The 13,888-nt window shown below is 46.1% G+C and overlaps 1 long non-coding RNA gene across 1 annotated transcript; it reads left to right on the top strand.

The window, feature by feature from the left end:
* The first annotated feature begins 4,212 nt into the window (after positions 1 to 4,212).
* Positions 4,213 to 11,156, top strand: LOC124883505. Its single transcript, XR_007042222.1, has 2 exons — positions 4,213 to 4,345; positions 9,996 to 11,156. It is a non-coding gene; the product is annotated as an uncharacterized LOC124883505 (long non-coding RNA).
* The last annotated feature ends 2,732 nt before the right edge of the window (positions 11,157 to 13,888 follow it).

Raw genomic sequence — 13,888 nt, 5'->3', positions numbered from 1 at the left:
GAAAACACTTTTACATTTCAGAAAACAAATTTACATTTCAGAAAACAATTTAACAAGATGCGAAACAAATTTACATTTCAGAAAACAAATTTACATTTTAGAAAACAAATTTACATTTCAGAAAACACTTTTACATTTCAGAAAACAAATTTACATTTCAGAAAACACTTTTACATTTCAGAAAATCAACCGGAAAGGGAATGTACCAACGCCGAGGCTGACCCGGAAGTCAGCCTCAGGGGCTGCATCCTTCGAAGGCCGTATTTGCAGGCCGATTACGTTACAGCGCGGCGACGAAGGCTGTACCAATTCATGAATCATGAGTCCCTCAAATGCGGCTGACAAATGTGTCCTTATTTGGCCCGATTTGAAGGATGGGTCGTGAGTATCCTTCGTGGCCCATCATTTCCCATCATTCATTGCGGGTCGAAGCGGATTGGTCAAGCAGGGGAAGCCATGGCGGACCATAGCAGCAAAAGCAGTGAGTAAATTGTGGTAAATTACACTTTCTGTGACACAAATTAACTTCTACAATGTTTTTAGTGCAAGAATATAACTATGTAGACGTGAAATATCCGCTTGATTTATCTAGACATTGCTTAATTTCAAACGTGCTCCAACGTGTTTGGAGTTTTCAGTTCCCGGCGTAGTAACTGACTCGCCTCGCCAGCCCTACCAGCGGTGAGGTTATGTAATCCAACTGTATCGCTGGAGAGTGTGATTGAGAATAAATAAGCTTTTCAATATTAATTTTTAATAAAAAAATGTGCTACATGTTTTAAAAGTTTATTTATAATTCAGTTAGCATTATAATTTCTGATTCCACGTACACTTGACGAGGAATGCACCTCCAAATGTAAGTGAATCTCAGTAAAGAAGTGAAAAGTTTGAAAGAGCTTGTTTTAGACATTTGCATAGAAATATTTTTATATTTTTATATTTTCTGGCTGCACGGTGGTAGCACTGTTGCCTTGCAGCAAAAAGGTCCTGGGTTCGATTCCCGGCCAGGGGTCTTTCTGCATGGAGTTTGCATGTTCTCCCCGTGCATGCGTGGGTTCTCACCAGGTACTCCGGCTTCCTCCCAAAGACATGCCTGTTAGGTTAATTGGTAACTCTAAATTGCCCTTAGGTGTATGAATGAGTGTGTGCATGGTTGTGTGTTGCCCTGCGATGGACTGGCGACCTGTCCAGGGTGTACCCTGCCTCTCGCCCATAGACTGCTGGAGATAGGCACCAGCACCCCTGTGACCCACTATGGAATAAGCGGTAGAAAATGACTGACTGACTGACAAATTAAGACAAATGTGAAATTAAAAAAGGCTTTATTTTTGCTCTGATATTAAGCAAGATGTTTTTTTTTTTTTTTTTTGGTATTTTCATATTTGTTTTAGGTACAAAGGAGCAGACGGGCCAGTTTTTTAAGCTCAGGGGTGAGAACCACCACCTTTTTACTGGAGCTAAAAACTCAACCACCGTGGCTTGGAGGTACAATAACAACGTTCTTTGCAGTCAGTTTCAATAACTCCTATCTTTCTAACTTTCATAAATATCCATCCAGTGATTAACATACTTCTTTTGGTTTAGGACAATTTTGGAGAAGATGGACCAACAGGGGAAGGTCACCCACTTTGCAGGCCAAAACAATGTGGGACAATTTGTAAAAAAAAAGAAGAATTTAGAGTATGTTCAGAAGTTCTCATGTCACACACAAATTAAAAAAATATTTCTAAAAGTCTTGTTGGTTTCTCTGTTTAGTCAATTTTTAATTTTTTTTTATTCCATCTAACTTTAGGATTGTATGTATCCAGGGTCAGGAGAGGGAGTCAGTGAAAAGCCCAATGCTGCTACTTGGCCCTGGTTTGTCCTTATCGATGAGGTGGTGGGACAGAGGTCTTCCACAACACCTCCTGTCCTAATTGCCTCCATCCTTGAGGACACTCCAGGGCCAAGCAGAGCGGTGGGCAACCAGATGGAGAAGGAAGACAGTGAGCCAGCAGGAAGAGGTCAGAAAAGAAAGAGGGACAGAGATGAGGAGATGATGGAGTTGGTCAGGGAGGACATGAGGGTACAGAGAGAAGCAGAGGAGAAGAAGGCACAGAAAATGGACAGACTGTTTTCCAAAGAATGGCACCAAAATAAGGTGCTACATAAGAAATATTAAGTTTTGTTCAGATTGTTTCTTAAAGTTTTAAGGTGTTCTAATAAATTTCAAAATTGTTTTTGTCACTATTGTTATTTACATTTGATCTAACAATACATCAACTTCATTTAAAGTTATAAACAGAATTTATTATGAAAAATACAAACAGCACTTTAAACAGAATGGGGGAAGAAAACATTCAAACAGATCAAGATTACAAGAAACAAAAGGCAAAAAATAAAACTGTACAAATATTTACAATGGCGACAGCAGGATCAACCTGAGTGACCAGTTCCTGGAAAAACCTCTTCAACAGAACAAAAAGGCAGATGTCTTTCTGAACAGAAAGTCTGGTGGTGTGACTAAATCTCTCACAAGGTCAGAGACTTGGATGGGACGCTGCAACTGAGACCTTTGGTTAGTCTTTCTGGATGGTGAGCGAAGCATCACACAAGTGGTCTGCAGATGTTTGTGATGCCTCTCTCCGCTGTCCACGGTATCGTCCATCAAGTGGGTTTAAAGGGCTGGCTGAATTGACGGTTGCCACATCACTAAGATATAATCGGAAATATGCAGAATTAGAAGATTGTGCTCACAAAATATTACAATTAGTTATACCCCTCAAAAATTAATCACATCTATAATATTATACTTGGCTGACACAGTAGTCATGCTCTGGTGGTACCTCCTCCAGGGCAGACACCTCAGCTGAAAGCTGGTCCTGCCAGAGAGCAACACTGACTGCCTCAGTCCCGACCTCACCCTCATCCTCTTCTACAGCCTCCTCTGGGTCATGCTCTGGGGCCATGACATCCCCAGCACCAAGGCAGATGTTGTGGAGGATGGCGCATGCTGTTATGACCTGAAAACAATTTAAAAGAGGGTGCATATATGTGTATATATTATGTATAATATATATATATAAATGGATCTAGGTCAAAACTTACGTGAGGTACAAAGGTGTGGTGCTCCTCCAGCGCTTGCGGGAAGATGGCCCTGAATCTGGTTTTCAACATTCCAAAAACACGCTCTATTATAGAGTGTGTTTTTGTAATGATGGCTGTTAAAGCGCTGGGCTCCCACACCTTGTCTTGTCCTCTTGTAGGGAGTGATGAGGGGGAGTGGATATTGGAGGCATTGGTACCCTTCATCAGCAAGGATAAAATGCCCTGGAGGAGGATAAACTGACTGTCTGTACAGTGGGTTGTGGCGGAGCACCCTAGAGTCATGCACTGACCCAGGCCAGCCCACATACGTGTCAATAAAATGGCTCTGATGGTCAGAAACTGCTTGCAGGATTATGGAAGGGAAGAGTTTCCTGTTCCTGTAGCACTGACCATCAGGGCTGCTTGGACACCTGAAGTGGATATGGCAGCTGTCAATTGCACCCACAGCTTTAAGAAAAGCTCTGTGGCGTGCCAGCCCTGCAAACCCACGGGACACTCCCTCCAAGTCCTCAGGGGTCTTTAGAAGGTAGATGACCTCGTGACGAATAGCCACAATCTCCTCTGTAACTCTGTGGACGATGCGATGGACAGTAGAGCGAGGCATCCCAAACACTCTGCAGACCACTCTGTAGGATGTGCCACTTGCCAGCCAGAAAAGAAAAACCAAGGTCTCAATAGTAGCACCCGCCTATCCTGGTGCAAAAGATTAAGCAGCACTGCCAGAGACTCCCTGCTCAGCCGAAAATCAGGCCTGGTGTCCTCCTGGTTGAAGAAGCGATCAGGACTGGGACACTCAGGTTGATCCTGCAGTAAAATAATAACATAAACTGTTAGAAATCACATGTGTTAAACGTTCACTGTGATGACTGCCAGCGGGAGCTTAGTGCCGATAGTCCGGTCAGATCTCTACCGGGCTAGCTCGCCTCACCGCCAGTTCTATTTCATCCCTACTGACCGCCAGAGGCGGTGCTTCAAGCACTGAATGATCATTCTTGCGCATGCGCAGTTTGAGAAATTAATAACAACATGGTCACATGTGACCTACCGGTGGCTTACGTGAGTCTATATAGTCACATGACACCGGGAGTGCAGCCCTTCTTTCTTCTCGCGCGCAGGTTGATGAATGCAGGTGTTGACTTGTGTTTGTTTGTTCCTCTTATTGCTTGCTGCTGGGAGCCTCGTGATCGTTGTGATCGGAGCTGCGGATGATTCTGCCCTCCAGAGGCTGCGTAAGCTACCTTTTCTTCCTGGATTTCTGGTAAGTTTGTTCGGCTCGCCGGTAGCGTTTTCTGCTCGTGCTGAGTCCGTTCATTCATTTATACGTTGCTATTCCTGATTGTCTGACTCGCAAGTGGCGTTTTCTGCTCGTGCTGAGTCCATTTAGTTTCAGCAGTAGTTTACTGCTCACTTTTGTTTATTCCTGTTTGTCCGACCAGCCAGTGGCGTTTTCTGCTCATGCTGAGTCCGTCATTCAATTATACGTTGCTATTTTTAATTATCTGACTCGCCGGTAGTGTTTTCTGCTCGTGCTGTGTTTATTTACTTTCTTCGGCGGTGATTGCTGCTTGCTTTGATTTGACTCGCCAGTGGCGTTTTCTGCTCGTGCTGAGTCCGTTCATTCAATTATACATTGTTATTTCTGATTGTCCGACCAGCCAGTGGCGTTTTCTGCTCGTGCTGAGTCTGTTCATTCAATTATACGTTGCTATTCCTGATTGTCTGACTCGCAAGTGGCGTTTTCTGCTCGTGCTGAGTCCATTTAGTTTCAGCAGTAGTTTACTGCTCACTTTTGTTTATTCCTGTTTGTCCGACCAGCCAGTGGCGTTTTCTGCTCATGCTGAGTCCGTCATTCAATTATACGTTGCTATTTTTAATTATCTGACTCGCCGGTAGTGTTTTCTGCTCGTGCTGTGTTTATTTACTTTCTTCGGCGGTGATTGCTGCTTGCTTTGATTTGACTCGCCAGTGGCGTTTTCTGCTCGTGCTGAGTCCGTTCATTCAATTATACATTGTTATTTCTGATTGTCCGACCAGCCAGTGGCGTTTTCTGCTCGTGCTGAGTCTGTTCATTCAATTATACGTTGCTATTCCTGATTGTCTGACTCGCAGGTAGCGTTTTCTGCTCGTGCTGAGTCCGTTCATTCAATTATACATTGTTATTTCTGATTGTCCGACCAGCCAGTGGCGTTTTTCTGCTCGTGCTGAGTCCTACGGCTTGTTGCTGTAACAGGGTCTTGACAGCGTTTTTTCTGCCCGTTCGAACCCATCTGTCCACTGGGTCATGGACAATCTTTGTTGTGCGTCCTGTTCGGCTCCCCTACAGCCGGAGGACGGCCATGACATGTGCCCTCCCTGCCTTGGTGCTGACCATCTCAAGGAGGCACTTTCAGATCATGCCTGCTCTAATTGCAGCATTCTGCCCTGAGCGGTGCGGTTGGCCCGGATGTCCTCGGTGGAGCAGCCTGTTGACTGGACGGTCTCTGTCCAGCGGGATCCGTTACCGCTTGGGCAGGGTGCGGCCTCCACGAAACGGTCTGCTGAGGATGTGCCCTTGGCGTCTGGAAGGAGAGCCAAGCGGCGAGGGCCTACGACTCAGGTGCCCGGATGGGCCGCATAGGGAACTCACTCTCCCATCTGATGTTAGGCCTCTCCTCCTCGTTGGAGTCGGTTCCCTTGGACCAGTCAACTCAGGGCTTGTTGGACACCTCACTGCAGGCCTTCGCCCTGATGACGCATGAGCTTCGTCGCACGCTCTCTACATTGGTCCATGCTCGGCGCCAGGTGTGGCTGGCGCAATCGCCCCTGACCGAGCCTTGCAGGAGAACGCTGAGGGCTCTTCCTGTGGTTCCGGGGGAACTCTTCGGTTCCGCCGCACTGGAGGCCTTGGAGCGTACAGCCCAGGCCTCAAGAACACGGCAGAAGCTGGTGGGTCTCCATAGATCTCCCTGCCGGCCAGTTGCTGCTGGGGCAGCTAGGGACTCATTCCGGGGTTCCCTCCCCCCTCCTGTCCCTTTCTTGGGGTCCACAAGCACGGCTCCTAGACCGAGACCGACTAGGGCCCAAAGGGACCATGGTCTCCCCGGACCAGCTCAGTTATTGGGCTGTTCACGCCCCGGACTCGTGAGTGTTGTCCACTCTGTCCCGAGGATACCGTCTTCAGTTCCGCCGCCGGCCCCCTACCCCCAGCCGGACCGAGATGACGGTCATATGCGACATATGAAGGCTGGGGGCCTGGACCCGGAGATCTGCACATTGCTGGACAAGGGTGCGATTGTTCCGGTGGACCAACTGCGGGATCCCGGGGGTTTTTATCCAGTTTATTTTCTGGTTCCCAAGAAGACCAGCGGTCTTCGTCCAATTCTGGACCTCTGGGGTCTGAACACTTTTTTTCAAGGTTCTGCCTTTCCATTAGTTGACCACCCGGGAGGTTCTGCAGGCAATCTCCCCGGGAGGCTGGTTCACGGCTATCGACCTGAAAGACGCCTATTTTCATGTCCCCGTTGCTCCGGACCATTGGCATTTTCTCCGCTTTGCCTTTCACGGGAGGCACTTCCAGTTCCGGGTTCTTCCCTTTGGTCTTTCCCTTTCTCCTCGGGTGTTCACCCGGTGTGTGGCAGCGGCCCTTTCCCCCCTGCGGGCATGGGGACTGCGGATCCTGCCCTATTTGGAATACTGGCTCATTTGTGCTGCAACCCGCGATCAGGCGATCCGAGACACCCGGACGGTGCTCGCCCACGTATGTCAGCTGGGTTTGAGGGTGAACCTGGAGAAGAGCAGCCTGCTCCCCTCCCAGGTGACTATTTTCTTAGGCATGGTTCTAGATTCTGGTTCCATGATCGCCTGTCCCTCTCCTCGACGCGTCGGCGATATCCTGGCCATGCTTCCGAGCTTCCGTCTTGGCAGGGCTCCACGGTGTGTGGAGTGGCTGCATCTTCTGGGCATACTCACTGCTGCGTCCAGCGTGGTGCCTCTGGGACTTCTTTCATTGCGGTCCCTGCAGATGTAGCTGAACGGGGTCAGCCTGGACCCCTCCCGGCGTACTCACCGGCTCTGACGGCTTCGGGTTGTGCCTCGGTGCCTACAGTCTCTGTCCCAGTGGCAGAACGGGTCCTACATCATGGCGGGTGTCCCGCTCAGCGGAGGGAAGTCGTCCATACGGATGCTTCCTCCAAGGGTTGGGGAGTGACCTGGCAAGACCGTGCGGCTCAGGGGGTGTGGTCCCCACGGCAGTGCGGGGTCCATATCAATGTTCTGGAGCTGATGGCTGTGTTCCTGGCGCTCCGTGCTTTCCTTCCAGGGCTGCTAGGACGACATGTGTTGGTCCGGTCGGACAACACCACGGTTGTCTTCCATATAAATCACCAAGGGGGATCCAGGTCTCTGAGACTACTGTCCCTGGCCCGGCGGCTCCAGGTCTGGGCAGCGCCACGCCTTGCCAGCCTCAGGGCAGCCTATATTCCAGGTCCGCAGAATGTCTCAGCAGACTTTCTGTCTTGGCAGGTGCCACTTCCGGGGGAGTGGCGGCTTCACCCGGAGGTGGTGGATTGCATTTGGGCCACCTTCGGCAGGGCGGAGAGATGCAGTTCACTGATACAGTTCACTGTCCCCTCTGGTTTTCCCTGATGGACAATGCCAGTCCTCTGGGCTGCCACGCACTGGCGCACGAGTGGCCCCGGACCCTTCTCTACGCCTTTCCCCCGTCTCCCTTGATCCCCCAGACGCTTCTGAGGGTTCTTCAGGACAGGCACGAGCTCCTGCTGGTAGCCCCCTTTTGGCCAGGGAGGACCTGGTTTCCTCTGGTGCGCAGGCTCTGCTCCAGCTTGCCGATGCGCCTCCCCTCCAGGAGAGACCTCCTCTCCCAGATGGGAGGCCGGATTCTCCAGCGCCTGAAACTCTGGCTTTGGCCTCTACAGGTGCAGGCTCTGCCTTCTCCCATTATGGAGGCAGGGTTGTACAGACCATGACTGGTGCATGGGCACTGTCCACGCGGGCCGCCTATGGTGCTAAATGGGCGGTCTTTGCCGGCTGGTGCCGTGGTAAGGGACTGGACCCTATTCACTGTCCTGTTTCCCATTTGCTGTCCTTCCTCCAGGAGTTGCTGGATCTAGGGCGATCCCCTTCCACCTTGAAGGTGTATGTAGCAGCCATTTCCCGTTGGCATGTTGGGTTTGGTGGTTGCTCTGTTGGCCGGCATGGGGATGTCGCGCTGTTCCTTAAGGGTGCCAGGCGCTTGTGTCCGCCCAGGCGCCCTGTGGCCTCTACGTGGGATATGTCGCTAGTGCTTGCGACTCTTCAGTCCCCCCCCCTTTGAGCCCGTTACAGGGGCGGATCTCAAGTGTCTCTCCCTGAAAACAACCTTACTGTTGGCCATTGCTTCTGCCAAATGGGTGGGGGAATAGCATGCTCTGTCTGTGTCTGAACCATGTTGCCGGTGGAACCCGGATGACTCCGGTGTTACACTGTGGACTAATGCTTCCTTTGTGCCAAAGGTGCCTGCAGTGGCTGGCAGTGTGCTGCCACTCCGGCTTTCCCGATTTAATCCTGGTGCCCCCTCTGAGCCTCTTTGCCCTGTCCGAGCGCTTGAGGCGTATGTCCGCTCCACGGCACCCATTCGTCGGACTGACTGTCTTTTCGTTTATTATGCTGGCTCTCGGAAAGGTTAGGCCCTTTCTAGACAGCGGTTGGCACGTTGGATTGTGGAGATGATCTCTGTGGCTAGGGTGAACGTCGCCACGCCGCATCCCCTGCAGGGAATACTGGAGAAATCGCCTTCTGCGTCCCACTGAGGTTAGTGGTGTTGCTGTGTTCCTTGGGGTCTCCGTGGGATCCCTCGGAACCCTGTTGGTATGCGTCATCCAGTGCTTGAAGCACCGCCTCTGGCGGTCAGTAGGGATGAAATAGAACGAAAGTTACGTATGTAACTACGGTTCTATGAATCCCGGATGACCGCCAGAGCGCTCGGTCCCTCGGTCTCCGCGTGCTCGCGAGAAGATTGTCGGGACTGGACTCCCGGTGTCATGTGACTATATAGACTCACGTGAGCCACCGGTAGGTTACATGTGACCATGTTGTTATTAATTTCTCGACCTGCGCATGCGCAAGAATGATCATTCAGTGCTTGAAGCACCGCCTCTGGCGGTCATTCGGGATTCATAGAACCGTAGTTACATACGTAACTTTCGTTACTACGCCGGGAACGGAAAACTCCGAACACGTTGGAGCACGTTTGAAATTAAGCGATGTCTAGATAAATCAAGCAGATATTTCACGTCTATATAGTTATATTCCTGCACTAAAAACATTGTAGAAGTTAATTTGTGTCACAGAAAGTGTAATTTACCACAATTTACTCACAGCTTTTGTTGCCATGGTCCGCCATGGCTTCCCCTGCTTGACCAATCCGCTTCGACCCGCAATGAATGATGGGAAATGATGGGCCGCGAAGGATACTCACGACCCATCCTTCAAATCGGGCAAAATAAGGACACATTTGTCGGCCGCATTTGAGGGAGTCATGATTCATGAATTGGGACAGCCTTCGTCGCCGCACTGTAATGTAATCGGCCTACAAATACGGCCTTTGAAGGATGCAGCCCCTGAGGCTGACTTCCGGGTCAGCCTCGGCGTTGGTACATTCCCTTTCCGGTTGATTTTCTGAAATGTAAATTTGTTTTCTGAAATGTAAAAGTGTTTTCTGAAATGTAAAAGTGTTTTCTGAAATGTAAATTTGTTTTCTGAAATGTAAATTTGTTTCGGTACTTGTAAAAGTGTTTTGCACCCCCCGGCCACCGTACATCTGTAGTTGAAATAATAGCATCTATTAAGTACATATTGAAAAATGAGAAAACGTTACAGCATGTCTAACCCTATTTTTCAGCTTGGCCACACACTCTTCCTGTTTGTTGTAGATTGACCTTTTACCCCTCATGCTGATGTCCAACTGAGGGAAAAGATGGCTATCGACTGACTGAGCTGTGTGGTCCATTTCCAGCCAGAGTGGACTGTTATCTTCAAAGAGACCGTCTGTCTCCTTACCTCTAACCTCTCTATGTCCGTGCTATCGTTTATTTGCACTTTAATGTGTTCGCCTTAACTAATGAAACCTTTGGAAGAACTGCAGCTGGGATTTTTCTCAGTAAACAGACATTTGTATGAGTTCTTTGTAAAGTGGAAACATTAACATTTCTCTACTACATGTGAAGGCTTGAGGTTCTAAAGCTTTAAGCTTGAAGAGTGAGTTTAATGTATGCAACTTTAGAATCTTCAGTGAAATTCAGGATGAAAAAAGGCAACATTTTGCAGTGCAGAGGTTCAGAAGAGGATGGCTTTAGTTGCAGAACATTAAACAAATACCTCTTATGTTATGGATCTTTGCCTTCTTTGTGCAAAGTCGTTTGAACTGGGGCTGTGGCTTTATTGCATATATGTTTGTGTGTGTATTTCACACCAGCCTGCAGAGCCAGGTGGGCCCTGTGAGTCCCACACTTCAGAGGCCAAACGTTCAGAGGTCAGATACTTTCCTTGAATATCTCCACGAAGCCAAACATCGACTGAGGAGCTGAGATAAAGGCACCATCTGATCCTCAATGCCACTTGGCGCCTGTGCTCTGGGGGAGATGAAAGCAGCACTGCTTGTTGAAAATGACTTTCTTGTTGCTACTTCAATTTTTAATTTCCTTAATTGATTTTCCATTCCCACAGAGGTAAGTAGGTTTGTAGAAACAAACAAATTGATTTCAAATTTTAATTCCTTTTACCGCTGAGCAATGGTGAGACCTCCCTACCATAGATCTCCAATCCATTCAAACTCAATTAATGTGTTAGAGACGGATGGCAGGAGAAGGGAGAAGAGCCCTGTCTTCTTTAGTTTTATTTTCTTTGACTTTCTTCTTTGCTATCATGCACAGATGATGCTCCTTCCTCTCCTGCTTTTGGTGACGCTCCAATTATTTAGCTCTAATGGATGAAGCTTCGTGCAGACACTTTTTGAGGAATGATGTTACTTTGGATAATCCACTTGGCAGGTCTATGTGTTTTTAATAAAATTAGCTTACTAATTTTCATTGTAATGAGGTCAAATTGATGATTGCACTCCAGTCAACTGACTCAACCACTTGAGCGAACTATTTGTAGAATTCATAATCTATTTGTCTGCACAGATATCATGCCACCCCTTTAATTTAAGTCCAGGACCAGACATGCATATCGTCTCTCACTGTTTCCTAAATTTCAGCTGTTCCTGTATACATTTCCTAATATTTGAACATTTCTATCCTTTAGCTATAGCCACAGTTTCCAGAGAGGTAACCAATGCTCAAATTGTGTAAAGGTATCAGTCAGGAGGAGGGTACAATCCACAGCATTATCAATATCAGTGGTGGGCAACACCAGTCTTCGAGGGCCAGTGTCCTGCAACTTTTAGACGTGTCCTTGGTCCAACACACTTGAATACATTTGATTCAGGTGTGTTGGCCCAAGGATTTTCTTTTGTTGTTGGTTTTCATGACATTGTGCAGTTTTTTTTTTTACACCAGCACAAAACAGATAAGCAAATATGCAATCAAAGTTACCCTTTATGCTTTATTTTTAGTGCATTTAGTGCATTTTTTGCATGTTAATACCATAACCAACATAATAACTAGAAATTTGCTCAAAGTAGTTAGTTCTTCACACTGCAGATCACATAAGACTCTTATTTTCACAAGTACTACTTAAATGTTATTGTTAATACTTATTCTCATTATTCTTCATGGAGAGGTACAGTCTGGTGTGTTGATTTACTGATATTGACCATAAGTAGCTCAAACAGAAGGGCAGCTAATATTTTTTAGCAATTGGGAGCATTAAACTTCCATCTTTAGATGGTCAGCTGACCATTAAATATGAGAAATATATATTATCGGAATTGTAACTTTACAGAAGAAGCAACCTTATCTTTACTCCGCTCTTATACAGTAACATACTTTCAATTTTACACCCTTCATCCCAGTTAGCATACTGTTTAAAAAATTGACATAAATGATACACATTCTCCATATATTGAATATGTGTATCTGTTACACAAAGTATTTATTTCTTCATGTTTGAAGATCATGTGATACACACAGTGTAACAGGGTAACTTCTGTTGCAGAGGGTGATTATTTTGATAATTGTTCTGATGCTAAGAAATACTTATTCACCTCACTCTAAATAAGGGGAATGTTAAAGCTAGACAAGTTTTTTTGGCACTCCTACTTGACCTGAGCCTTTTTAAGTAAATGTTTGAGAAACTGCCTTTGCATTTCTTGGTAACTGCCTTCAGAGGAAGCGTATTTATGAAAGCAAATAAAGTGGACATTCCCTCAAAGTGCCTGAAATATGTGCAGAGAACTGGCTCACTTTAGTGTTTTTGTTTTAAACAATTAATTAGTTATAGCACTGCAAACTAATAGATCATTAATCAAAACTTACAAAACGTCCACAAATGTAAAAAGTTCATTTGTATTTTGAATTTGATCAATTCTTGATGTGTCTTCTTTAAATAACGAGGTACTGTTTTGGTGATGGTAGAAGATTAATGTATTTGGTCTGATCTCTAAAATTAGAAGCATCTGTGTCCCTTTCTTTGCCACCCTACTTACTTCCTCTTTGTCTCTGAATCCATCTCTGTTTACATCAGTCACACAGCTTCCAAAATATCACATCCTGTTCTTTTGACCTTTCATTTCTTCAAGCCAAAGCAGAAGAAGTGATTGGATATAATTTTAAAGCAACCAAAGAAGAAGATATGAAATGAGTTTTAAAAGCCTGAAGTAGAAGTCCCCTGCCAGTTTGTTATACATTGCTCTCACTCAGCAGTCTGTTGCTCATTTAACATTTTGTATCCTCAGAGGAACTATAAACAGATGAAAACATGTCCTGCTGCAAATCAAATAAAAGTTTTGGAATTCTATCTCTTCCTGAAATCTTTACTTTCACCCTCACAGGTAGAAACCCGTGTTATTGTTTTCCTTTTTTTTGCTGGGATTAATCTTTTTTAGCCATCTTCTTTTTTCTAAACAATTGTAGACCTTGGTAGCTTTTAAAGATCTGCAAAATTAAAGCAGTACTCTCTTGAACTTTCTTTTCAACATCAAAGGCCTGAAACTTTGGCACTCAACAGGGATTGAAAAGCATTGTTCTAAAAATCCTCCCACAGTTATGATGAACCTTGCAAATATATGTTCATGTGCCAATGTGTTTCAGAGGATACAGTTGACATCAGAGCCTTGGGGAGAAGATTTATGAGTGTATGAATTAGGCTGTGATTTTGGCCCAGATTTCGTGGCATGTGAGGAGGAGATGGCAGATCTCCATGTGAGTGTCTCAGGTCTGTATGGTCAGACAGATATACATGTCAGATTCAATATTTTACAGATATAACTGCAATAAATACACACTACTGAATATTAACTTATCCAAAGTAAGGCTTGTTAGAAGATAATTTAGAATTATTATATTTGAAATCCTTAGGTAGAAGATTTATTATATTTATTTAAGCATTTAAACAAGGAGACTTTAAGCAAATATCTGTGTTCTTTGATTTTGAATAGATCTAAACAAACATCACAGCCTGTTTACTTGGATTATCTTTGGTTTGAAGGAAATAATTTGATGGGTATTGCCACAGCCATATACCAGATGGATGACAGGATAAAGACAAAAGATGAAATATAATGAACAGTACAGACATTAGAATGGAGTGAATGAGATCAAACGAAGCATACAAGTCAAAGACAATGAGCACTCTCATCCAGAGGAGGTTGCCCTTTTTGTTTTCA

This window comes from Girardinichthys multiradiatus, chromosome 18, assembly GCF_021462225.1.
Source record: "Girardinichthys multiradiatus isolate DD_20200921_A chromosome 18, DD_fGirMul_XY1, whole genome shotgun sequence".
In the NCBI taxonomy this organism is placed as follows: Eukaryota; Metazoa; Chordata; class Actinopteri; order Cyprinodontiformes; family Goodeidae; genus Girardinichthys; species Girardinichthys multiradiatus.
Note: the sequence above shows the minus strand (reverse complement) of the source record. Positions and strands in the feature narration are given on the sequence as shown.